The sequence below is a fragment of the Agelaius phoeniceus genome, chromosome 2 (assembly GCF_051311805.1).
Source record: "Agelaius phoeniceus isolate bAgePho1 chromosome 2, bAgePho1.hap1, whole genome shotgun sequence".
Classification (NCBI taxonomy): domain Eukaryota; kingdom Metazoa; phylum Chordata; class Aves; order Passeriformes; family Icteridae; genus Agelaius; species Agelaius phoeniceus.
In genome coordinates this window covers 72067160-72091303 of record NC_135266.1, presented here as the reverse complement: position 1 = coordinate 72091303, position 24144 = coordinate 72067160, and the positions used below count along the sequence as shown (strand labels likewise).

Below are 24144 nucleotides of genomic sequence, written 5' to 3'. Positions count from 1 at the left end.
CTGCCAGAAATGCGCCAGGGACACGCGCCTCCCTGCTTTTCCTGCCTGGCATTCAGTGGGGGTGCAGCTCCACTTTCCCAGAGACCCACGTGAATCCCTGGCACCACGTACAGAAATATGGAGCCCCCCCTGGCTGTCCAGTCAGAAGGACCTGTACAGCTCTCTCCTGTAGATCCCTGTATAGAAGACACAGTTCTGTGTTACAGAAAATCTGCTGGAATGTGATTCAATCTTCCCTTTTTCTCCATAGAAGATATAATCGACTTTCAATTGCATATTTTTCTGAGTTAGAAAGATGTGAAGAATAACTGCAATTGTGAATGCAAGAGAACATTAATTCAAAGAGAAATTAATTTCTGTCTTGCAGTTCTCATAGTTATTCCACAAATAATCAAAATGAGAATTTTTAATGGCAATACCATATTAATTTCTTAAAATTGGAAATGCCAGCAGATTTCCTTAATAATAGGTTTACGTATCCAATATAATTTTCAAAACCTAATTAATAATTTATAATGAAGTACAAGGCTTCATATTATGTCTCATGCAATAATCTGAAACTCATACATTATGGAATTCTCTATTTCTAGTTAAATTCATTTTATCTGAATTCTCTGCTGGGATCCCAGTACCAAGAAAGTTAACTGTATGGATAAAGAGGATAAAGACAGAACTATAACTCCACAATGTCTGGCTTATGCTCAAGGCCTTCACTAAAAAGGAGGAAGCAAACTCCTCAGAGCCATGCTCTTCTCATGCAAGACTGGGCTTTTACAACATTAAGCTTTCTGAGTCAGACACCAGGTCCACAAAAGTTGAGGGGACTTTCCCCTGCTTCTATAAATCTGTAAGTAAAGATTATTAAAAAAGCTAAGTCAAAGCAATTTTCTTGGTCTCAGGTCACTCATCAGTGTGCACATCTAGAGTGTTGACATGTAAATATTGATTTTGATTATGGTGCTGGGAGGGGAGAAAATGAAGAAAAGACTAAATATATCTTTGTTGTTTGATATTTTAGGAGAAACTGAAATGCAAATAATACTACATTGCACAAATTGATCTCCAGTCAATCTGCAACTCACAGAATAGCAGGCTGAGTTGAGGTTGGAAGACACCTCTGGATACCATCCACTCCAGCCCCCCTCACCTGATCTAGCTCCCCTGCTCAAAGCAGAGTCAGCTAGAGCAGGCAAGCAGAGCTGTGTCCTGTCAAGTTTTAAATAATATTTTGAAGTCTACAAGGATGGAAATTCCAGAACATGTGTGGGCAGCCTGTTCCAGTATTTCAGCAATTTCAGAAATTTCCTATATTTCAGTTTGTGCAGATTGTCTCTTGCCCTTTTACTGGACACCAGTGAGAAGAGTCTGGCTCTGTTCTCATTATCCTCTTTACTGTTTCAGTCCCATCAGGTAATTATGCACATTAATAAGATCCCCTCAGCATCCTCTTCCCCAGTATGAATGATCCCAGCTGTCTCAGCCTCTCATCATATGTCAGATGCTCTAGTTGGTGTAACAGGTACTACTCCTAGTTTTATATCCCCTGCAAACGTGCTGAGGGTGCAGTCCCATCAAGAATGTTGACCAGTACAGGCCACAGCACAGGTGTCTGAGACACAGCACTAGTGCCTGGCTTCCAGATGGACTTCATGCCATTGATCACACATCTTAGAACCCAGTGGTTCACCCAGTTTTACATCCCCTGACTATCCACTTGCCTAGTCCAGGCTTCTTCAGCTTGCCTGGAAGCATGTTATCAGAAACAGTGTCAAAAGTTTTGCTAAGACCGTGCTCTCCCTTTGTCCTTGGAGCTGGTCATTTTGGTTTTGGGAGGCTATCAGCTTGACCAGGCATGATTTCCCTTTTGCAAATCCACATTGACTACTCCAAACCACTTTCTTGTCCTTCATACATTTGGAAATGGCTTCCATGAAGATTTGATCCACCTCCTTCCTGGGGACTTGGCTGAGCTCCAGATTAACCTATACTTTCCCAGCTCTTCATTCCTATTCATAAAGGCCACCTTGTAACCCCCACAGATCAAACCCTGCCATGTAAACCCACTACACTCTTGTATTCTTCCATTTTATGTTTAAGTTATCAGGAGTTCTTTGTTCACCCATGCAGGCTTCCTACCATCCTTGCTTGATTTCCTGATTGTAGGACTGGAGCATTCCAGAGGTGATTTTGCCAGTCAAGAATCTTGACTACCTATCTTGACTCCAAGATATTATACCATAGAAATCTTCCTAGGATATTCCTGAAGAGGCCAAAGCCTGCTGTCTCAATCCCATGGCTGTGATCCTGCTATTTGTCCTGTTTCCTCCTCTAAGAATCTTTTACTCCATCACTATGGGTCCCTGCAGCCAAAGCTGCTCCCAGCCTTCACATGCTCAGCCATGTATCCTTGTTTGTAAGCTCAGGGAGGTCCAGCAGAGTGCTGTTTCTCATTGGCCCCTCAGTTGCCAGGGTTAGGAAGTTATCCCCAATGCATCCCAGAAACCTCCCGGATTGCTTGTGCCCTGCAGTGTTGTCTTTCTGGTGAATATGGGAATGGTTTAAGTTGCCCCTGACAACCAGGATTTCCATCATGAGGTGGTTTAACATCTAGTAATATTCATGCAGCTGCAGAATTTCTGTCTTTGATTGCTCCTGGTTGGAAATCATTTTCAGAGGACTGTTTCCTCTCTGGAAATTACTGTTGCATTTTGCAACCACTGCCAGCAGTCTCAACCAAAGCTAAGAAGTCTTAAGAAGGCTTGGACACTAAACACACAGTATAATTTTCATACTGGTGACCTGAGTTTGGACATGTCAACAAAACAATATATCTTTCCCATGCTGTATATGCTCCACAAGTACAAGAGCTGTCTTTCAGGCCTTTCTTCCACTACCTTTTGCTATCCCAAATCTCAGTTGAAAAATATGGAAACATGGAATACACAGTTCACCTACCAACAGTTCATGCCGAATCTTCTACTATGATCAGAACACAGCAAAACAGCAGTAAAATAAATTGGAAAAAAAAAAAAAAAGAAAGAAAAGAAGACAAAAGTAAGCATGTCTGCATGTTGCTGTATCAATTACATTAAGACTTCTCAGTCTTAACAGCCCCACACAATACAATACAAAGCAGGCTCTGAAAGAAGGGCAATTCCCCCTGCAAATATTTAGGTTAGCAACTGCAAAGTAATCCAGGCACAGCACTATTCATAAGACCAATTCATCACCAGGTCATACAAGGCAATTAGGCCTGGACATTAGATGTAGAGGGGAGCAGATTAACAACCACCAAGATGTTTTAAGTGATCCTGGTTTATTTTTAACAATATTTTAAAGCCTCTGAGAAGATTAATTCCTCAGCCCATGCCTCTGCATTCCCTTGCTGCTGCCAAGGTAAAATTATGTACTAATTGAGTTCTCAGCACAGGAATTTTCTTTTTAGGACTTGGGAGTGACTGTTTTGACACTGCTAGTGTCAGTGTACAAAAAACACCACTTTCCTCCACCCTAAAAGTTTGATTACTTGGCAACAGGATGAAAAGGTTCCTACAATTTTTCTCTTCCTTATTCTCTTTTTCATGCTCTCATGCAGAAAAGAAACAGTAGATTACATCCATAAAAGCAAAACCTGCTAATGTATGTTCTTCAATCATGAGACCCTGTTTCATAGGGAAGATTGTAAAACCTTCAACAAGTACATTATGTACAAATGCAGTATTAACAGGATAAATGAGATAGTTCCTTACACTGCAGATAAAATGCAGCTAATAGAATAAAATACAATAAATATATCTATTGTGAAACATAGCAGATAACATGTCAATATTTAAAACTAAAATAAAAAAGTACACTGGAAATAAATAGAGAAATATCCAGGACAAAATCTTTAGCCATAGTTACAAATCTTGTTCTCAAGAGAAAATTGTTAGGAAGGACCTGCTGTCCAATTAAATTGGACAAAAGGCCATCTAACTATCCAGGTGGCTTAAGGAAGAACAAGAAAAAAGATGAACACAGAAAATTTTCCTTTTATTTTACTCCCCCATTTTCTGGGAGTCTACAATTTAGAGTCTTCCTAAATCACAGGCTGCATTCAGAGTACACTTTTTTCCAATCCTCTTGGGGCAGTTTTTCACAAATTTTTCTGCTTCCTCTCTGTTTGCATTAATTCTTTGGATTCTATATCCTCATATTTCACTGAATTTCCCATAATTATTTCCCACAGCTAACTGGTACTCCAAGTGAAATATATTCCTTTGGTTTGATTTTCATCTCCTGCCCAGATGAAGCCATGTCTATTTGAAAACCTAGTTGCGCCAGAGTGCCAAGAGCTGGGTGCCTCCAGCCTCCCAAATATGGGTATTGAACAAACAGGAAGGATGGATTGCCAGGAGAAAATGAGAAAAGAGAGCACAGCTGGCAAGAAAACATATAGGCAAACATGCAAGTTAGGTTTTTGGACTATTGCCTAAATATTTAAATGGTGGTCATACTTGCTTCTTGTACCATTAGGAGGGGATTCCTGTTTTTTTAAAATCTCAGTGACTGTAATACATAAATGATAAACAAATAATTAATTCCTTAGAAGCATGATGTTCTCAATCTTTTATTTTCTTGCTTCTCTACATGCTTCTTGTATTGAATGCTGTCATTCAGGTTTTTAAATAACATATTTAACTCCGTTTTCTTACAAGCTGGAAAGTCAAAGCCCTACTGATGAATGCCACCAGTTCCCCAAAATTCACTTGTTCTCTCTCAGCAGCCAGTGCACCAGGAAGTATAAATTCCATGTTAACCTTTTGTCCAGTGTGTTCCACAAGTGTATGACAGTGAGGTATTTAGCAAACTTGGCTATTTTCTTCGTGGATAACTAAGCTGTTCCATCAGCAACATACAAATTTTTAAACAACACAGCAACAAACCATGCACTGTGCCAAGTTCATTGTTGGGAGGTTACTTTTAATTACAAGGTCCTGATTAACACACTGGAACAAGGCAATAACTTACTTCAAACAGTTCCAAATCATTGTACTTAAAAATGCCGACCCTTGTCATAAGCAAGGACAAGTGACAAAAACAAAAGAAAACTGTTTTGGCTCTGAGTGAATTCCAAGTTCCACAACAGAACTTTGCAGAAACCCAGTAATCTATAAAAGCCAGCTTTCAAACATTAATTTTGTAGTAACATAAACAGCCAAACTCTTTCCCTTAGTAGCCCAAATCTCAAACTGATGGTATCATTCAGAAACTTATTTTTAAACAAGGTTTCTGTACAGGATTTTCCTTTTTAAATCTTGCATTGATTATTTTTAGTTGGTGCAACCTAGCATAACTTCCACCTCTTTTTCCTCCTCCTTCTTATTATTATCATTATCATTATTATTTAAATACAGTTTATTTAGTCTGTTAACTGACTGAAGGATTTTACTCACACATTTTGCCCAGAGGCAGCATTATCTGTTTCTTGGAAAAAGCATTCTGGTTGTAATTCAGTCTCTGCAATTGTATTAATGTAGGGACAGATCTTGGCTTTATTTGAAACTCTTAGCTGCAGTTCTTCCATATGGAAGTAAAACATGAAATTACCATATTTAGGACCTAGTTGAAAATACAAGAGAATAAGGAAGTGCACTTCTCATCATAGCAATGTTAAGCATGGTAAAAATGAATCCAGAAGCTTTTGTAGAGAAGTTTTCTTCCTTAGAAAGAAGAAAACAACTGACAAAATGTGGGCTAAGCTGAGCAGCTTCTGCGCTGCTGCCTCAAGAGGGTACCTGGGTGAGTTGCTGAACATCTGAACTTTGAACATTACAACACTCTTACTTTCTATTGCCACACATGCATGAAAGCCTCCTTTATTTTCTCATCCCAGGAAACGGAAGCCATATAAAAGAGAACACCTTCAGAATACGTAAGCAGTGCTGGCAAGTTTAATCTAGAGCCATAGATTACAAATAAAATAGAAATCACACGGATAATTAATTTGTGAAAATCTCTACTCCTTAATTTAATCAGAAAACAAATTATAAATGTAACCAAGATAAATGATCAATTACATATTAAAGCTAATAGGGTGCAGCTGATAGGGCCTAGTAGTTAAAGTCAAAGTTACTTTTATCTGGAGTTCGATGGGCGAGTCCAATAGGATGGTTTGGGTGAATGAAAGACATGAGCTGGCTTTAAATAAGACAGGTGGTTCTTCCACACCAATTAACTCTTACTTGATGCTACCTGTGCAGTGGGAAGTTGGCCTCCCAATAGCAGTGCTGGTAGCCAGGAGCATATGTAAGGTAAGCCCTGTGTTGGAAAGCCAGGTTACATCATGGTTAAACTGCTCTCGAATTTGTTTAACAAAATTAACCAAACCCAGTGTGTTTTCAGAGACCACAAAGCATTTCCATAACACAAAATAAAAACATGGAAAAAAATACAGAAATGCCAAATATGGCGTTCTGATTGTGTAACAAAAACATCAAGTGAGATCAATGAGCCTTGCCTTGAAGCCAAGCAATAGTCCCACAGACTGCACTGTAACTGCAGGTCAGGCACTTCCCAGCTGAGTCAGGTAGAGAGGGCAGATGTGACACAGAGACAAACATCTCAGACATAAGTGATACTGTCCAAGTGTTAACCTCTCACCTCTTCGTGCACGAGCCAGCACACAGCTTGGAGGAAGTTGTGCTTATTAGCAGGGATTGAATTTGCTCCTGGTTGGACCCAGGATAAATGACCTGCTGACACAGTAGGTATCAGCCTTTCTCTGCAGTTCTTGTGTGCTGAGTACCCCTCAGCTCTCCTGCTGAACCTCAGGCTCAATGGAACTGTTAGATCAAAGAACTAATCAAAACAAGCTCTTCATTACTGCTGTATCCACTTATGATCAACCTACTTAAGACTCAAAATATTCTCATAAAACATGCACAAAATTTAGTCAAATTCAAAATCAAAGGTTGCTATGGAACATGTGGTGAGAGCAGTGCTGAGATAATTGACTGTTTCAAGGATTAAGTGTCCTGAACAGAGATCTTAGAACAAAGATGGATTTTGAAAAAAATTTTGGTACTTTTCATTAGCAAGAGGCATAACATTCTTCTTCTCTTCCATTTTGCCTCCAGGAAGACAAAGAAGGGAAAGAGACAGTGGAATATTAAATGATGTAATACCTCAGACATATAATTCATCTTAATGATATAGGTGCTTTCTTTGTTAACTGGGCACTCTGTGCCAACAGTATAAGTACATAGAGATTTAGGAGGCTCTGTCTGTTCAACAGATGGCTGCTGAAATTTGCACTTGGAGCTCGATCAAAACTGTGTGACAAGTATCTCTTCTTATCACAATAATGTGTATTAAAATCTGTTTTCATGGCATCAAGTAATGAGACTTCGAGTAGCAAAAGTAAGCCATGTTTTGTGCTCCTAATGGATCACCATTGTATTTGACTAATATGAATTGGAGGTTTCAGACCCATAAACAATTTTCCTTCTGTTTAAAATTATCCAGCTAATACAAGTGAAACAACTTCTCCAGAACTGCATACCTACATACAATGTTAATACTTTGAGAACAACAGCAAAATCAAATTCTCAAAAGACCAAATAATATAAAGGACTGTCTCTTTCCCAGAACAGAACACTAACCAAAATAAGACATTTTATGTGCATTAGCAGGGACGGTTAAATACAGACTGATAACCATGTGACTACAGAACAGAAAATGTTATGCTTGTATTTGTAAAGGAGGAAGTTTGCCTGGGAAATTAACAGACTCTTTAGTCTGAATCTGAACTTCACAAGATTTTACAGTCAAATCTGAAGGCAGGATCAGCTGAGATGTGGGGAGCTCTGTTCCACGAGAAGAGGAATCATGTACCATAAAGAAATTGACAACAGTAAAGAGGAGTGGTAGCTGTACACAGTGAAAAAAAGAAGGTTAAGCAATTTCTGGGATCAATCAGGGAAGAATCAGGAAGAGGAAAAAGTGATGTGGTGGTCTTTATGAATGTGGCAGTCAGGGCAAACACCGAGGCCCAAAGAGATCACTCACTGAGCCTGTAATTAAACAGGCCTTTGCCTCTACAGGGATGCAGGGCTGTCGTTCCCTGATCAACAATGACTCCTTCTTCCTGTCTTAAGTTTAACAGGTCTGCTCTGTATGGAGCTACAGACCAGGAATCAGTGACAGAAAACACAGCTATTGCAGAGTAACATGTTTTTATAGAGGAATAAACCTGGTTTTATAGAGGAATAATGAATAGATGAATTCTGCATCATTTTTGTTTTTAGGGGGAGAGCAAAAAGTATTTGGGTTTTTTTCCTCATGGATTCTTTTACAGAAGGTCAGTATGGCTCAGCTGATGGCCCAAAGAATCAATTTGGCTTGCTTTTTTCCCCAAAATTCATAGGCAAAGCATACCAATACAGCTGCAAAGCTCTTCCAGTCTCTGCCTCACCCAGCACAGAGCTGCTCAAATGGGCACTCTTAAAGCCCTGAGATCCAAAGTCACACCTCTCCTCACGCACATAGGGTTTAACACGCAGGAGCTATTTAAACTCTTCCAGGAAGGTCAAAGGGAAGACTTACAACCAATATAACATAATACCTTTCATGTTCTCATTACCTGCCTACCACATCTGGTACCAGTGTTTTGTCATGAAGATCATATGTGCATGTTTGTCCTTGTGTGTATACAGTAATCCATCAGAGCATTCTTAGATTAATACAGTGTAAGACCACAACATGGCCCAGGTTCACTCCCTGACTACATGCTTGTCTCAGCATTCCACAATTCTACAATATGCTAGGGAAGAACAATTTCATACAGGAAAAAAATTCTTTTCTTTTAATAAGTGGTGCCAGCCACTAAATCTCTAAATAGAGTGGTAAACCTGTCACAACTAGAAATAAAATCTCTTCATCACCAGATTCCAACTTCTGTGATTTTTCTTTTTGCTTCACTTTACTAATTGGTCAGCTGTGCCAGATAATTTGCTTAAGTCTAAAACAGACCAGAAAGCCTTAAAATAACACTGCAATGGTTAGGCTGTGCAATTTGAGTTGCTAGTTTTACATGGTGGGGATTTACATTGTCTTGGCTAGTCTTTGAATATATTGGCTCATAAAACTAAAGGTCTCTCCATGAGCAAATGATCTGTCTGCTGTCCCAGCAGTACAAAATAGCCACTGATTTCCTTGAAGATGGGTTTGCTTTTGACAGGTGCAGAAAAGAGTCTTGAGCCTGCCCCCTACCAAATCAATTCATTACACAACTGCCATTCAAAAGCTGTCGACGCTTCACAAAGCACATGAGCATTGCTGCTGCTGCTGCTGCTCAGTACTGCTGCAGGAGCTCAGCCACAGATGTAGTTCTCATCTGGCTGGGAAGCTTGTTAAAATCCTCTAATTAAAGCCCTCCATGGCCTTATTCAAGTCCTTCTCGCAGCCCTTGACCTTTTCCCCTCAGCTGGAACACATACAGGTATGGCAGTCTGCTATATCACAGCAGGCATTATCACAGGAAAAGCATTATGGTGTCCAGCTCTTAGATTTTCCCATAAACACTTATGTCTTTTACACTTGGAATAGACAAGAATACTGCATCTTCATTTGCTCATAATAATAATTTTTCAAGCATCACAAACCACAAATATTTCTGCTACAGTCACATTAAAAGGTTCAATTTATCATAAATAATTTCCCTTTATCCCTTCCCCTTTAAGTATTGCATAAGAAAAGCACTCATGCAACTCATTAAGAGGCACCAACTTTTTTATGAGTAACAGCCTTCGTTTATCAGACCAGCTTCATAAATTCTTGGAAATGAGTTCTGCTTACGCACTTCTAGGACTCTGAAAACAGAATATGCAGAGAAAGTGGCATCAAGGACTGGCAAACCACTCTGTTCCTTGTGTGTTGGAATCTAAAGGACAGTTATATTTAGAAGACAAAAACTGCAGGAGAAACAGGGACTGAAACAGATACAGTAAATAGACGATGTTCTTTTCAAACCTCATGGGACAACATGTTGGTGTTCAGTGAGAGGAAAAACAAAAACTTGTAATTTAATATGTGACTCTCTGGGAAGATTTATAGCCCCTCTGAGAACAGATGACATGTTATGCCACTATCAGGAATGCCATTGCAAATTGGAAGAAAGGCAACAAGTACCAATTAGCCACTCACAACTTTGGCATATTTGATTCTTATTCATTCGAGATTTGCTTGCTGATTGTACTAATCAACAAAAATGAAAAAGCCTTTGGAAAGGGCTTAAAATGTCGACAAAGAAATCCTCATTTTACTGAAAAGTGCATATTTGGTGCTCTATGTCTTCAGGAATTATGCCCATCAATTTGTTTAACCTAAGGGCATGAAAGAAGAGGGCAAGGAAAAACTAACTTGGTTTTACATTCCCTTATGAGCCTTACCTGCTCAAACAGTACCTTCTTCCATCCAAAAATGCAGTCTTATTAGAAAAGGAGGAATTAGACCACTTGCCAAGGATTTCTACATAACCCATGACTGAGCCTACCAGAGGCTACAGTGAGCCAATGAGACCCTCAGGCATGCTGCTGCCATGCATGTGCACATCCTGCAAACGGGATGTGGGGCATAGCCCATCATGTCCATGAGACAAAATCCCTGTCCATGGGCAGAAACACATGGCTCTGCTAGAGCTTCTGGGGATTCCTGTATCTCCAACAATGAATTTACTTCAGAGCATGACAAGTGTCCACACCACACAGTGTGTCCACACCACACGATTTTATGTCTACCACGTCATTCTCCTGGAGAAACTGGCTGCTCATGGCATGTTCAGGTGCACTGTTTACTGGGTAAAGGCTCTGAGGCCAGAGTGTGGTGATGAATGTACATCCATCTGGCAGATGGCCAACAGTGGTGTTTCCAAGAGCTCACTATTGGGGCCTGCCCTGTTTAATATCCTTATTGGCTATCCGGATGAAGGGATACTCAGGGTTTATCTTAGAAGAACTTTATAACTAATTGCAGGCAGAATCAAAGAACTCAGCCCTGGAGCTCTTATCTATGATATCAGCTGCAGTGAGGCAGAGTGGAAGCCCGCCAAGGTGAATGGGAATTCAGAGAGCTTTGGATGAGATCCCATAAGAGCAAAAGGTTGCAGAAGTGAGGCCCAAAGCAGATCACTGACCATTACAGTAAAGTCAGCCAGGCTCACTCCACTTCTAATACTGTTATAGTGACATAACACACTGGTGTCCACCTCTGCTGGACTGCAGGCTTCTCTGTGATGATTTAGGGGCAGGAAACAGTTTGGGACTGTTTGCTCTGGCACACAGCATGGAGCAAGCACTGTATCTGGGGAGAATGAACCCACTCCTTCCAATCCCCTTGCAAATCCCTACAATGTGAGTTGAAGAGCTTTAAGTTACTGCCATTATTCTACTGTTAAGTTTTCACATGTATTCAACCCCCTACACAACACAAATTATTCTAATTTTAGGATTTAGCTTTATAACCATTTAGAAAACCTAATTTGTCTCTCAATCACACCTCAAGGCCCAAGCTCAGGGGCACACAGCTGTCAAAAATCTTCAAGAGGAAATGTGAAGGGGAAGGGAAGAAAAGCAACCCTTCTGTTAAACTCTGTACAGGCAGGGGAATCACTGGGTACTTCTACAGCCACTTGCATGGAGTAAATAGACTCAGAGTTCTGCATGAATTCTGCACACCATGCCTGGCAACAAATCTAGAATCCCAGGCAGCTCTTTCTCCTTTACAAGACATTATTGAGGAACCTGTGGCATTCTTTAGGAAAGTAGTTGTGACAGGGTTCTCTCAGGGAAAACAACAGTCCCCCAGGTGATGACAGAGCTGGAAGGAGGTGGCACAGGCTGGCCAATGTGAGCATGAAAGCAGCAGCAGGATCCAGGCAGAAGAGCAGGAGTGGACCGGGCCGGAGGAGATGTGAAAGCAATGAGGAAGGACCATCACATCCTGAGTGGCTGAGGAGAGGAAGGGGTGGGGAGGAGAGATCTGCGAAAATGACAGAGGGGCCTCCAAGTGGTGACCTGGAGAGGCAAGAAAGAGCCATCACGTGAAGCTGGGCCTAACCAAATGATTCTTCTCTCTTGGCAATGAAGGAAAAGTTATGGAAATGTGCAGATTAAGCAAAGGAGTGAAGAGCTAGAATAACAAAGAGCTACAGTAATGTGAAAAGGCAGGTAGAAAAAAGAAAATATCACTGGAACAGGTCATCACTTTTTTTGTTTGTTTGTTTGTTTAAAGAGTGAAAAAAAACAAAGCAACCCCAGACACTTTCAGCTCACAGGACCAGCCAGCATATACACAGCTCACCTGAGGTCTGTGGCCTTGGCAACATTGTGAGTGTTTTATTTTCACTGACATAAACCATTCATTAACCATTTCTCCAGTGCATTAAGCATAAACAAGCTTTCATTTCACACAGGTATTTCTTCCTGCCACTGTGATTTCATCTCCTAAACCAAATATTTTTATGCATGGAACCACTGAAAGAAAACAAGTCTGATTCCCACTAATTATTCCATTTCCCAGGAGTTCTCCTGCAGTGTCTGGAACCAGGGTCTCCTGCCACACGTTTTATTTTGTGGAGTCTTTCCATTTTACGACTTTTGAAGCAACTGGTAGTGTTTATTGATCTTTCCACACAGCTGTTCTTTTCCTACAGGAGCACTGAGAGCACTGTTATTCTTTGGTCTGTTACATGAGGCCCTATTTTCTGTTTCAGAGAGTTGAGGAGGCAGAAGCTTTTTAAGACTCTGAGGTTGTGGGTGTAAAGAAAGCAGAAAATGCTACACACTGGCTTCACTTTCACAGTAAAAAATGTGCTTGTGTGATGAATTTCAAAATCCCATGAGCTAAATATCCAAATGAGACTAGCTGTGATACATAAGGATAAGGTGGGGGAATTGCCAGAGATCTGTGCTGGAAAAGGAGGTATGAGCCATGGGCAGCTCTACAGGAGAAGGATGTAGAGCATCTGCACAAAACAACTCCAGCTACACATATGCAGATTCCAGCACATCTCCTCATGTCCTGGACAACACTTGAATCCCCTCAGCAGCTTATACTATTCTCAGGCATCCTAACTAATTTCTAATATTGAGAGATCAGACATGAACAGGAATGACCACACGGACATACAAGACCTGATGCATGCAATAACAAAAAACACAAGTGCTCACGACCCCCAAATAACCCCAAACTGGGGATAGCATCACTCGAGAGTGGACTAGATTTCAGACTTCTGCTCGGGCCGCAGTCCCAGGGGACCCCAGAGCCGCACAGCCCCACGGCTCGGCCGAGGCTCGGCTCCGAGGGGCGCGCCTGGCAGCCCGCAGAGCCCCGCTCCCCCCTGGGTGTTCCCAGAGCCATTGCCGGGACACGGCAGCTCCGAGGGGCGCGCCTGGCAGCCCGCAGAGCCCCGCTCCCCCCTGGGTGTTCCCAGAGCCATTCCCGGGACACGGCAGCGGCGGTCACGCTCGGAGGAGCGGGATGCCTGGTGGACGCTCGTAACTTGACAAGCGAGCAGGGAAAGAGCACGAAAGGAAACTCGTGAAAGAAAATACCTGCCCTACCGTTCTGCCGACTCCTCAGAAAGCGCAGCAGACGCTTGCATGAGCAAAGCTTTCCCAAAAATCACGTAAGGATCTCCGCTCAGCGGGAAGAAAAGCAGGGGCGCTCTCGTTCTCCCCGAACCGCCCCTGCTTGCGAGCAGCCGGCTTTCCCTCCGTGAGGATTCCCAGCCCTCCAAGCGCCCGGGGGTCCCGAAGGCGCCGCCGCCCCCGGAGCCGTTCTCCTGCCTGCTCCGCTCGGGGGCAGGAACAGCTGGGAGGGTGTCAGCACAACACGCTCCATAAATTCTCCCCCAGTCTTCTGTAGACCTAAGTCCTTGAGAAAAATGACTAAATCCCGTCGTTTGTTGACATAGTAACCACATTTAAGTTTTTGCCCCCTTCAGAAGCCCTCTGCATAAAACAATTCATTATGTAAAAGATTTATCCAGTGCAACGTGCTGGTTTGTGTGGTTTTATTTGTCCAAGGAAGAAATAGAGACTGGACGTTTATACTCTAGATTTCCCACCCAGACCAAGGGGTTGCTTCATTACAGCAGATAACATTAAGGACTTCCACGAGTCTTTGAAGGAAATGTAATACCAAGTAAAAGGGGGAAAAAAATCATTATTCAGATAAACAGCCCATTTCTAATACCTAAGTGAAGCAAAATTTTAGGAACTTTTCAGGAGGTCACAAAATGTTTTGTATTTTCCCCCTAACTTATTCACATATATTTATCTGATTTCTTCAAAGATGATTAGAATATTTTAAAAGTTCCCAACTAAATTTGTAAAACTACAGCAGATACTGTGAGAAAGAGCAAAGGGTCAGAAACAAGTGAAGCCTGTGGAAGACTTTGCTTTCCCAATTCTATGGAGATGAGCCCTATGGAGATGAGCTCTTTAGTCTCCGGGCAGTGGAGAGAAGAAAGATAAAAGAGAATTGTGCTGCAGGGATCACGTGGGGTTTAATGGGTTTTAATGCAACCCCTCATCCAAACTGCTGCCACCCTACACAGACCTGCATGCAGATTTCCAGCCCTTTTACTGGTAATTTAGGGAGCAGCCTGGCAGGCTTGTCCAAACCATGCTACCCTGCAGGGCTTTTTTGACCCCAGTTGCAAAAGGGTGGGGGTGGGGGGTAAAATAACAAAACCCGAACCTTGGTATTTCGAGTTGAAAAGAGTCTTACAAGCAACGTTTCTGTGTTTTAACTCAATGTTGCCTTAAAAACTACTTGATTTACAAATTTCTTTCAGGGTCTAATTGTGTGTTATTTACTACAGACAACTTTCTCTCTGATCCGGGTTAAATGTATGCTTAAGCTCGAAAGCAGCAGAGCACATAGAGTGAGAGATCTAGCATTTTCCTCCAGCCTTGAAATTCATTACAATTGACCATAACCTTCCTCTCAATACCCAGGCAACTTCATTTTCTTCACATCATGCTCATCTTCTTCTTCTCCCCTCCCCTCCAAAAACAAAACAACACAAACTAAACATAAACAAAACGAAACAAAAAAATCAGGTAAATTCTTAATCCACATCTTTTTACGGGCAATAGCTGAGAATCATTTCCAGAGCTGTCATTTAAATGAGAAAAGAAAAGAGGAAAGAAAGGAGAAGCTTTAATGTGCATTCATAGCTTTGGAAGTCACACCCTTTGATGACATTTCATTACATTTTTTTAAGGATAGAGTCTGAAATATAGTCCCAGCACCAGTACATATGTCTCAAATTATCACCAGCTCATATATTGACCCCATACAACTATATAGGTGCTATTTTAAATGTTGTATATGTTTTAAGAAACTGGTAGGTATTATGAAGTTTGTAAAGCTCTGTTGTAAAGCTCTGGCTCTGCTGTATATTTCACTGTGCATATGACAACAAAATATTTTCAGTAGATAAGGTTTAGTACAGTTTTTAATACATTTCAAAGCAGGTCTAAAAGGGTGGACCACTAACCCTGTACTCTGGCTCCATTCATGAAACCTATGGAACTATTGAAAGTGTTTGTACTTCTGGTGGCTCCAAGGTGGTGGGAAGGAGCTACACTTCTGGCCAGATCTTCTTTGGACTAGCTGTTGAGCTCAGTCTGACACTGCACCTGAGCAGCAAGGCTCAAGGTGAGAGTCACCCTCATCTTTTCCGTGCATCCCTTGCCGCCAGTCTGTGTTTGCTTTGCACTGCAAATGTGCTGGGGCAACTGAGGCAGCCGTTCAGCGGGCTGATCCAGTTGAAAACCCATGGACCCAAAAGCCATCATTTTCTATTTCATCAGCTTGTTAAGCTGAGCTGGCTACAGTTGTGCAACTGCTGGATGCAGTCCAGGCAGATGGGTGGGCAGTGCAGTGGGGCAGCAGAACAGCAGCCCCCTGTTTCTCTAGGTTATTTGTATTTTTAAATTTCCATCTAAGCTTGTTTGTGCCTGACCTCTCCCAGTCAAATGGGATAACACTCTTTCCTTGTCCTACAGATTGTAAACCTCTGGCTATAGGAAATCAGAGTTTTCACCAACTCAAAAACTCAACTTCGAATAATGTATCATCATCTAGCAAAAAACGATAAAATATACAAGAAGTTAAACTGATTTATTTCTGTACATTGTGAATACCAAACAAATATTCCAATGCTAGCAAAATTGTAAGTATTAAAGTCACTCTTCTTTTTGTAAATTGAGCCCAGATCCATGAAATAAGCTATCAGTTGGGAGTAAGGGTGGGGTGTGAAGTCGCATATGTTCTATATTATTTTTCAATATCGTTTGTGCTAAGTCTGTTTAGCTTTGTTTTTCTGAAAACTTTTAACCAAAATGTGAAAATAACCTGCTTGCACTGTTTACTTAAAAATTATATAATAATTAGATTGTCTTACCGCATATAGATAACTAAGAATTTTATTAATTTGACAACATCATCCACAATATTTCATAAGATAACAGAAGGTTGCACAAGCACACTTACTAGACCTGCTATTGAAGATGAACCTCTACACTGATGAGATGGCAGAAAACTCCTACGGCCTTTAGTAACGGTGTTCCAGAAAGGAAAAGAGTGAATGAACCCAAGAAATAGGCTCTGGCCCACAGCCATTAGCAGCTGCTTAGTGCTATGTTTGCAAATGCTCTGGTTCCTGTAGAAACACCTAATCCTTCCTGAATTCTGGCCAGCATTTATGGTTAAGTGCAGACAGTAAAAGGCTGTTCTCATTACCTCTTTCTTATCTGTATGGTCCGTTTTGTGTGACAATGGATTTTCAGCTAGAATTTTAAAGCTTAATTATTCTGGTCACGTATTCGGCATCTATTTACATTGCAATGGGTGCCTAAGACCTATTTGCTGGGGGATGCACGGTGGGGTGAGAGTTTTGGGTACTGCCTTAGCCATAGGTAACAAAACAGTACAAGGAAAGCACAGGAACCCACAAAGCCCACAGTGCAAATCATAAACTTTCTATAGGCATGAACTCTGCTATAGAATGTGATACTGATTTATGTCCAGCAATGGAAGTCTCAAATATCCTTTCAACAGTGTCTGGAGGGATTAGCAGATTGTCAGAGCTGGGGCTGAGAACTCTTTCCCATTTTAGGATTGACCTCCTAGGTGCTCTGGCCATAAATAGAGTTTCACAGAATTATTTCCTTGGGGTCCTACTCAGTCCAGCAGACACAGCTCACAAAAAGCCACAAAATACTGAGGCAAACTGAAAAGGCAAAACCCAGAACAAATGCATGCAGGAAACAAAGAAGGTTTGTGGTCCACTCTAAAAAGCTAAAGCTGAAATTCCTGGGTTTTGAAGGGATGCCCCTTACCCAAAGCAGGCCAATGAACTGAGCTCATTTTGTGGCTGTTTCACTTGCTCAAGCTTTCTAAACTTTGTGCACATACCTCTGTTCAGTATGGTGTTCTGGAAAGTATCTTAGCATTTCTTATTTTTGATCTTTATTGATTGTGGCCCCTAAATACAACAGTTGTGGATATATCAGCTACAGCAAATAGACCATGACTGATGAGGTAAGCATCCTGTATTCAAATGGGGGTGCAAGTGCTGTGTGTTTGCTGCCTACAGCTCTTGATGATGATGCTGTGCCACTCACAGCAGCAGCTGGTGATGAAACAGCTGTCCTCTTTATGCTGGAGCTGGAGTTGGTCTGACTTTACCAATACCTGATCTATCCCTCTCAATGAGTAGAAAAATCCTCATTTTCTTCCTGTGGGATTGTTTTGCCCTGTACTATCTCCTTTACCAGCTCACCACAGATTCAAGATGAACATCAGTGATGCTCCAAGGGAAATAGTAAGAGTGCACACAAGTGGAAAAGGAAGAGAGGCTGCCTGGAACTTTTTGGCAGCAGTTATCTTTAAGCCCAGTTCAGATATACTGCCTGACTGTACCCTTGGGACACAGCTAGAGATGTTGTCCAGGCCACAGATTAACAGGGTTAAGAGGTTATTTCTTTATCCCTCTCGTACTTCCATGAAGATTACAGCCTCCTCAGACCTGCCAACAGGGTGGCACCTTTTGTATCCCCTCAGTCTCAAAATGATTTGGAAAACAAAAAAACTCCTGTGAAAATCCCTGAGGCTAGTACAGATCATTTTCACAGAAGTGTGCCAGGGAATGACGAAATGAGCAATTATATCACTGCATCAGAGGGTAAGGTTTCACCAGGTGCATGCCTTAATGCTTTATTACCATTGAAACAGGGCAAAGTCTCCTCTCTTGCTCCTGGACAGTTGTCTTTGCCCCCTCCTCATGCCAACTCCACTGTTCCTCTGAACAATTGGATGAACCAGTTCAGCTCACTTAACTGACAGAAAACGCTTTTTTTATTTTCCCTGGTTTTTATAGCCTGTGAAATGAGCCAGCTCATACAGGTGATGGAGCATTCAGAACATGCAGTCAGGAACCCAGACCATGCTTGGGCTGGAGTGCATTGTGATGGGAAAGAAGGGAAAGAAGGGCTCAGTGTACACTAACATCTTAACATGGATCAGCTGCAGCCTCCCCTGAACAATAGCTGTTATTGCTATTTCCTAGCTGAGCCTGAGATCTGTCCCAGCACATACTTTACAAGCTGTGGTGAGAATAGATGGATGGTTTGCACAATGCTGGGGACCTTTCATCTCCTCTCAAGGAAAAGCTCTTTCTTGACATAGACAGGCACAAGTCCCAGGAAAGTGTTAATTTGTTTAAAGCTGCTGTGCAGCTCCTTTGCCCTTCAGGGACCTGGGAGCTTTGAATCACCAAGGCATCCATTCAGATGATGCAATACTTGTACCTCGATGCACTGCCAGAGGACAGTAGGAGAAAAATCGGGAAAACCAGTGGAAGATTAATTACTCTCTTTTCATCGGGCCTTGTTACATTCATTTCAGCTCCTGCCTTCTGATTTACCAAGTTACCTTGGTGATTCTTGACTGCTTTTCTTGCAAGCCTACACCAGCTCCACTCCAGCCCAGGTACAGATGCTGACATCAGCTTCCTCCTCCCGCTGGCACTTGCCTGCTAATGAAATACAACTGCGTAGAGGAGGAAGGAAATTCAGGGAGTGTCAAATACCAGCATGAGTGCCAGCATACCATAGCAGGCTGGTGCAGTCACCCCTGGCTTTTCTTCAGAAGGATTTGGGGAATGTCACTTCTTTTTGTATTATATTTTGTAGCAGATACTTATAGGGGGACATTCTGCCTCCTCCCTGCTGGCTTTTGTGCTGTGCAGGTTGTTGTAGCTGGTCGTGTTTCAAACAGGGCTGAACACTTGTGGGAGTGATTTCAAATTACTTTTTAAATGTCTGCTTACAGAAAGGCATGACATTTTGAAGAGGTAGTTTGCCTTCTAAAAACGAAAATCCTTTCAAAGGTCTCCCAACATTAGTGTTCAAATCTCTTGCTCAGCTGACACAAGTTGAAAGACCTGCATCCTGCCTTGACTGACAGTTTTGGATTTCCTCTTCTAACCATGAATCTTCTGGATGAGAAGTGCTCAGAGAGGCAGGACTTGGAAGCTGTATGCTTTCCCAAGCACAGCCTTCTTGTGACACAGCACCAATCAATCAATATTGGAATATTGTTTTTTAAATGAGTAATGTATCTGCATGTGGCCCAAGCTGTGATACCAACTCCATCAGTAACCTCTGACCATTGAATGAAGTTAAAATCTGGCTGCCATGGAAAGAAGGCCTTTACTGTCCTCACCAATTTCCCTTTCCCTCCATCTCCATTTCCACATTCCTCCTCTCCCTATTTACTTGTCCTGACTTAATTCTCTGCCATTCTTGTGAATTGAATTGGCTTATTCTTATTCTGTCATTGGAGCAGTGCCAGAGCTGGCAACAAGGCAAGCAGCAAAGATGCACGGTGAAGAGACGTGAGAGGAAGAATGGGTGAAGAAGGTGGATTTCACTCTTGCCCGAAATCAACCTAATCAATAGCCAGAAGGCAGGGCACGAAGGTTCTAAAAGCCAGAGTTCCAGTGAAAGTAGCAAATTGTGCTGTGCCTGTGTCTGCAGAGGATGCTGTAGTCTGAGGTGCTCCCAGGCTCCTAGTCTGGTTATATACAGCTTCAAGCCAACATGAGAACAAGGAGCTGACCATCATCCACCTTCATGCTCTAGGCAGCTACAGCACTTTCTAGTCATGCTGCACTGAGTGTTCAAGCAACCACAGGAGGAAAGGGTGGTGTGTGGCTGTGGGAAGCATATCTAATTTGTCCATTTAAGTCCCTTTAAATAAGTCTTCTCTTCTACAAAGCAAATCTCACTCTTTGGCATGGATAAGCCTGGCTTCTCAGGCCCCTGGGAATACTAGTCAGGACAGCAAACCCTCTCAGAACCTGCTGGACCTCAGCTGGTGGCTACTGTCATGCTCCCCAGGACTTGCCACATGACCTGACTTGGAATCTCCAGTTAGCTGGACTATCTCATTCTGGAGGGCTAATTAACTCATATTCTTGCTACAGTGGTCCCATCCCAAAAGAATGAGGAAAATGACTCCCAAGCACGGAGTTGGCCCTTTCCCAGCTGCCATGTGGGAATATACAGAAAGCCTTTGAGGAGCCAGCTCAAAAGACCTTGTAGTATCTGTGCTGATATCCTGACAAGATGACTGCATATTTCCTGCCCCAAGGCTTTTTGAGCAATATGTATGTAAAAGCTGAAGCTGAGCATATTTTAAAACTCATTACTCCTATATGTAATCAGTGCCTTATTAGATTTCCAGCAATGCAAAGGGACTAATAGTTAATTTGGAAGCTACCTGGAAGCAGCTTTTTCTTTTATGTTCGCCAGTGTTTTTCCATGTTGCTCCATGTAACTAAATTAAGTGTTCTGATAACAGTGCTAAGAGCAGTGGAAAAGCCAACATATTAAATAAACTTGGCCACCTGTCATATTTTACATGCCATCTCTTGCTCATAGCCTGTGAGTTTAAATGTCTGGCAGCTGAAGCTATGGCACAGAGTGCAGAGTCCTTGGAATTCACTATTCCTTGCTTCATCTGAATTTATCGACCTTTACTCTTATCTGTTCACCAGGGCAAGAAACACAGAGCTTTTTGCACAGCTGATCTGCAGCCCAGATGGTTGCAAGCCTATTGGGACCAAAGGAGAAGAGTTGTTTAGAACTACCCAGAGAAATCTTTGAACCTCAGGACTGCAGGAAGACTTCAGTACATCAGCAGGGTGTAGTACTGATGACTTCAGTACATCAGCAGGTACAGCCACCATCCAATCCAGCCATTACACTGCCAGGATGCCAAGAAAGTCAGGAGAAATTTTGGTTTTTTGTGGTTTTGGGTGTTTCTTTGGTTTTTGGGTTGTTGTTGGTTTTTTTTTTGGTAGCCAGGACAGTATTATTCTGAACATAATCTTGTTCACTGATGGCTATTATTGAGTTATAGCCATGTTTTCTTTTCCAGCCCCAGCTTTTAGTTGGAGGTGAGAAGTTGGCTTCCCAACCAGTCTGCTCCTGGAGACTGGCAAGGCAAGACAACATCTGTGACCAAATAGCCCAGAATAGGGCCACAACTCATCTGCTGGCATTTCAGGGCAGGAGCAGGTATGGGGAACAAAGTGGTTCCTTGTTCAGAACAGAAATATGTTTACTTTGACATGGGTGACACACTGTGGGTGTTGTATTTACCATTTGCACCTGTACTGACATCCCACTGTGTGAGTGTATTCAGCAAGTCCAAAATCAAATTAAATGGACTGTGTTATTTAGAGACATTTACTCCTATGTGGAGGTACTTAATTACTTTGTTGACAAGTGCTGTAGAAATGTTGGTCTATTAAGGAAAGTTAAGCAGAACCTCTTACAGATCATAAAAGTTTAGTAGAGGGGTTGACCCCTGCAAAGTTTGGTAACATCACCAGTGTGAAGACAAGGTTGCTGTCCTTCTGGTCCTCTGGAAATTCACCCTCTGTAACTCCTTAAGGTCAGCAAAGCCACTGTGATCTGTGGAGCATATCCCATCAGGGTTTTATCTTCTGCCCCTCTGTGAGTGGCTGACAATGCCTGCTAATCCCTGCTCACAAAAACACGGCTCAGCCTAGCCTTCACAAAGCTCACTCCAGACTTTTGCTGGAATAGTTCTCTGAGCTGCAAGGGCCCCCGCGGCATTCGCACCCTGTTTTGCTAAGTAGCAGTCATGGCTCCTACAGTCGTCACATTGGGCCACAAGTTTAGCTGTCAGTGAGTCAAATACAGTGGCTGTTAGATTATAATCACACTGGTGCTACAACCAAATGTCACTTGACACAAGACTTCAGCCTCCTACAAACATGATTTTCTCTACTTGTAGAAGGGCAAAGAGCTCAGTGTGTACTTTTTATAAAGTCACAGGAAGCTACACAGAAAACCTTGGTTTTATAGAGAAGTATGTTACTGTCAGAGGGACAACATCATCTTTTTTTTTGAAAGAAAATTTTTTAAAACTCACAACTTAGTGCCATTTACTTTGGCTTTCTTGGCACACCCTGGGGTGTTTACCAGTGGGGACAAGAATTTACACTGTTCAGATGCCGCAGAGAAGTGACTGCACTAATCAAACCACCCAAAGTGTGATTATGGCAATGGCTCCCCCAGAGACTTGTGTTTTAGTTTTAAGTAAACAAATAGCCATCCAAGTAGGAGGGCGATGACTCAGATAAAATCACACAGATCTGTTATATATAGCAAACATTAAATATGCTTAAGATTCCTCTGATGCTTTAAAAAGGATAGTTCAAATTATCACCCTCTGAAACTCCATGGGTTCTAATTTAACTACTACAATAAAAATAATTTATTTTAAAAATGAAAATACTTCTGCCTCTTTTGAACTAGGCCAAATGGCCCATTTAAAAAATAATATTTTATTGCTTTGGACACAAATAGCCCGAATTTCTTGCTAATATTTGCTGATTTCAGAAAACATGGCATTGCTTATACCTAGAAAATAAAAAGAAGCAGAGTTTGCCAGCCAGCATCCTTCCTGTTTGTACAAACTCCAGTCCTCTGAGCTGTATTGGAACTTTAGGCTTTTCTGTGGGATGAAGGATTTCTGACAACGCCTACCTTTCAGACCCATGCAAACTATTCTTCAGGCACAGAGTAACCCATTCTTGAAATGTGCTTTTTCTTCACCTACCCTTACTCACAGGGCAGTGTAGTTGGTCAAAGCAGAAAATAGCTCAAAGAAAGGACAGTCATGGAGTAATTTCCTTTTGTAAATAATTTCATATAAGTCTCCCACTATTTTACATCAGTGCACAGATGTGTGTTTCAGTTCTGGTTATGTACACCAACAAAAGACAGAAACACAGTGATGTACATTGGAATACACTTTTGCAATCGCAGCTACCTTTCTGGAAACTGAACTTCAGCAGCAGTTAGTTCCCTAGGAAATAACAGGAAAAGAGCACTGAAACTTTGTTCCTACTACCTATCCTAACCTGCTTCATGTTTTCCTTAGTGTGTTCCCTCTGCAGTGTTGCAGGTGGATGGAGGGACACTTGCTGGGAGCAGAAGTCACACTTCTCCCCCCTGCCTCCATCAGTGCTGCAGGCACCATTTGCACAGTGAGCTGGGAGTGTTTGGGGCTCAGAGGACAGCTGTGTTTGCCCTCTTTCCCTCTCTTATGCATGCATATAGTCACGTCTATGCAAAAGGCATCCTCAAAGTCTTCAGGAGCACACAGTCAACTAAGCTGGAGAGAAAGTAATAGGGAAGAAAAACAAGGCTTGCCTCATGCAGGCACAAACACCAGTGCCACCCTCAGCCACAGGGAGAAAGCAATTCCCAAATGCAGGTTTCCATCCCCCAAATGCTGGGAGAGGGCCCCTGGACAAATGAGGTCAAGCCTGGGTCAGTGAAAGGAGGATATAGGTCTTTTAATGTGTAATGAGGCAGAACCTAAAAATCTACAGAAGACAAAGGAAAAGCAGCCAGGTCAATAGGAAGTGTCAGATGCAGCCCTGAATCTGTAGATGCTATGAAAGGGATGAAACACATTTGAGACCTGGACATAACAGGGACTCCATTAGCTGAATCCCAGTTTTCCTTTGCAATTTAGCAGAACTCC

General features: G+C 42.1%; 1 protein-coding gene across 4 annotated transcripts in view; it reads right to left on the bottom strand.

The window, feature by feature from the left end:
- Window positions 1–24144, bottom strand: part of SPATA13 (spermatogenesis associated 13) — a 146114-nt gene that overhangs the window by 58330 nt on the left and 63640 nt on the right. Inside the window, exon 1 of one of the 4 annotated variants that reach the window (XM_077173864.1) lies at window positions 13593–14053. The exons of 2 other annotated variants lie outside the window; for them this stretch is intronic. The gene's annotated coding sequence lies outside the window, so the exon portion shown is untranslated. Of the gene's footprint in view, window positions 1–13592; window positions 14054–24144 lie in introns of those variants that run through there. One more of the 4 variants, XM_077173862.1, reaches the window with a different exon arrangement.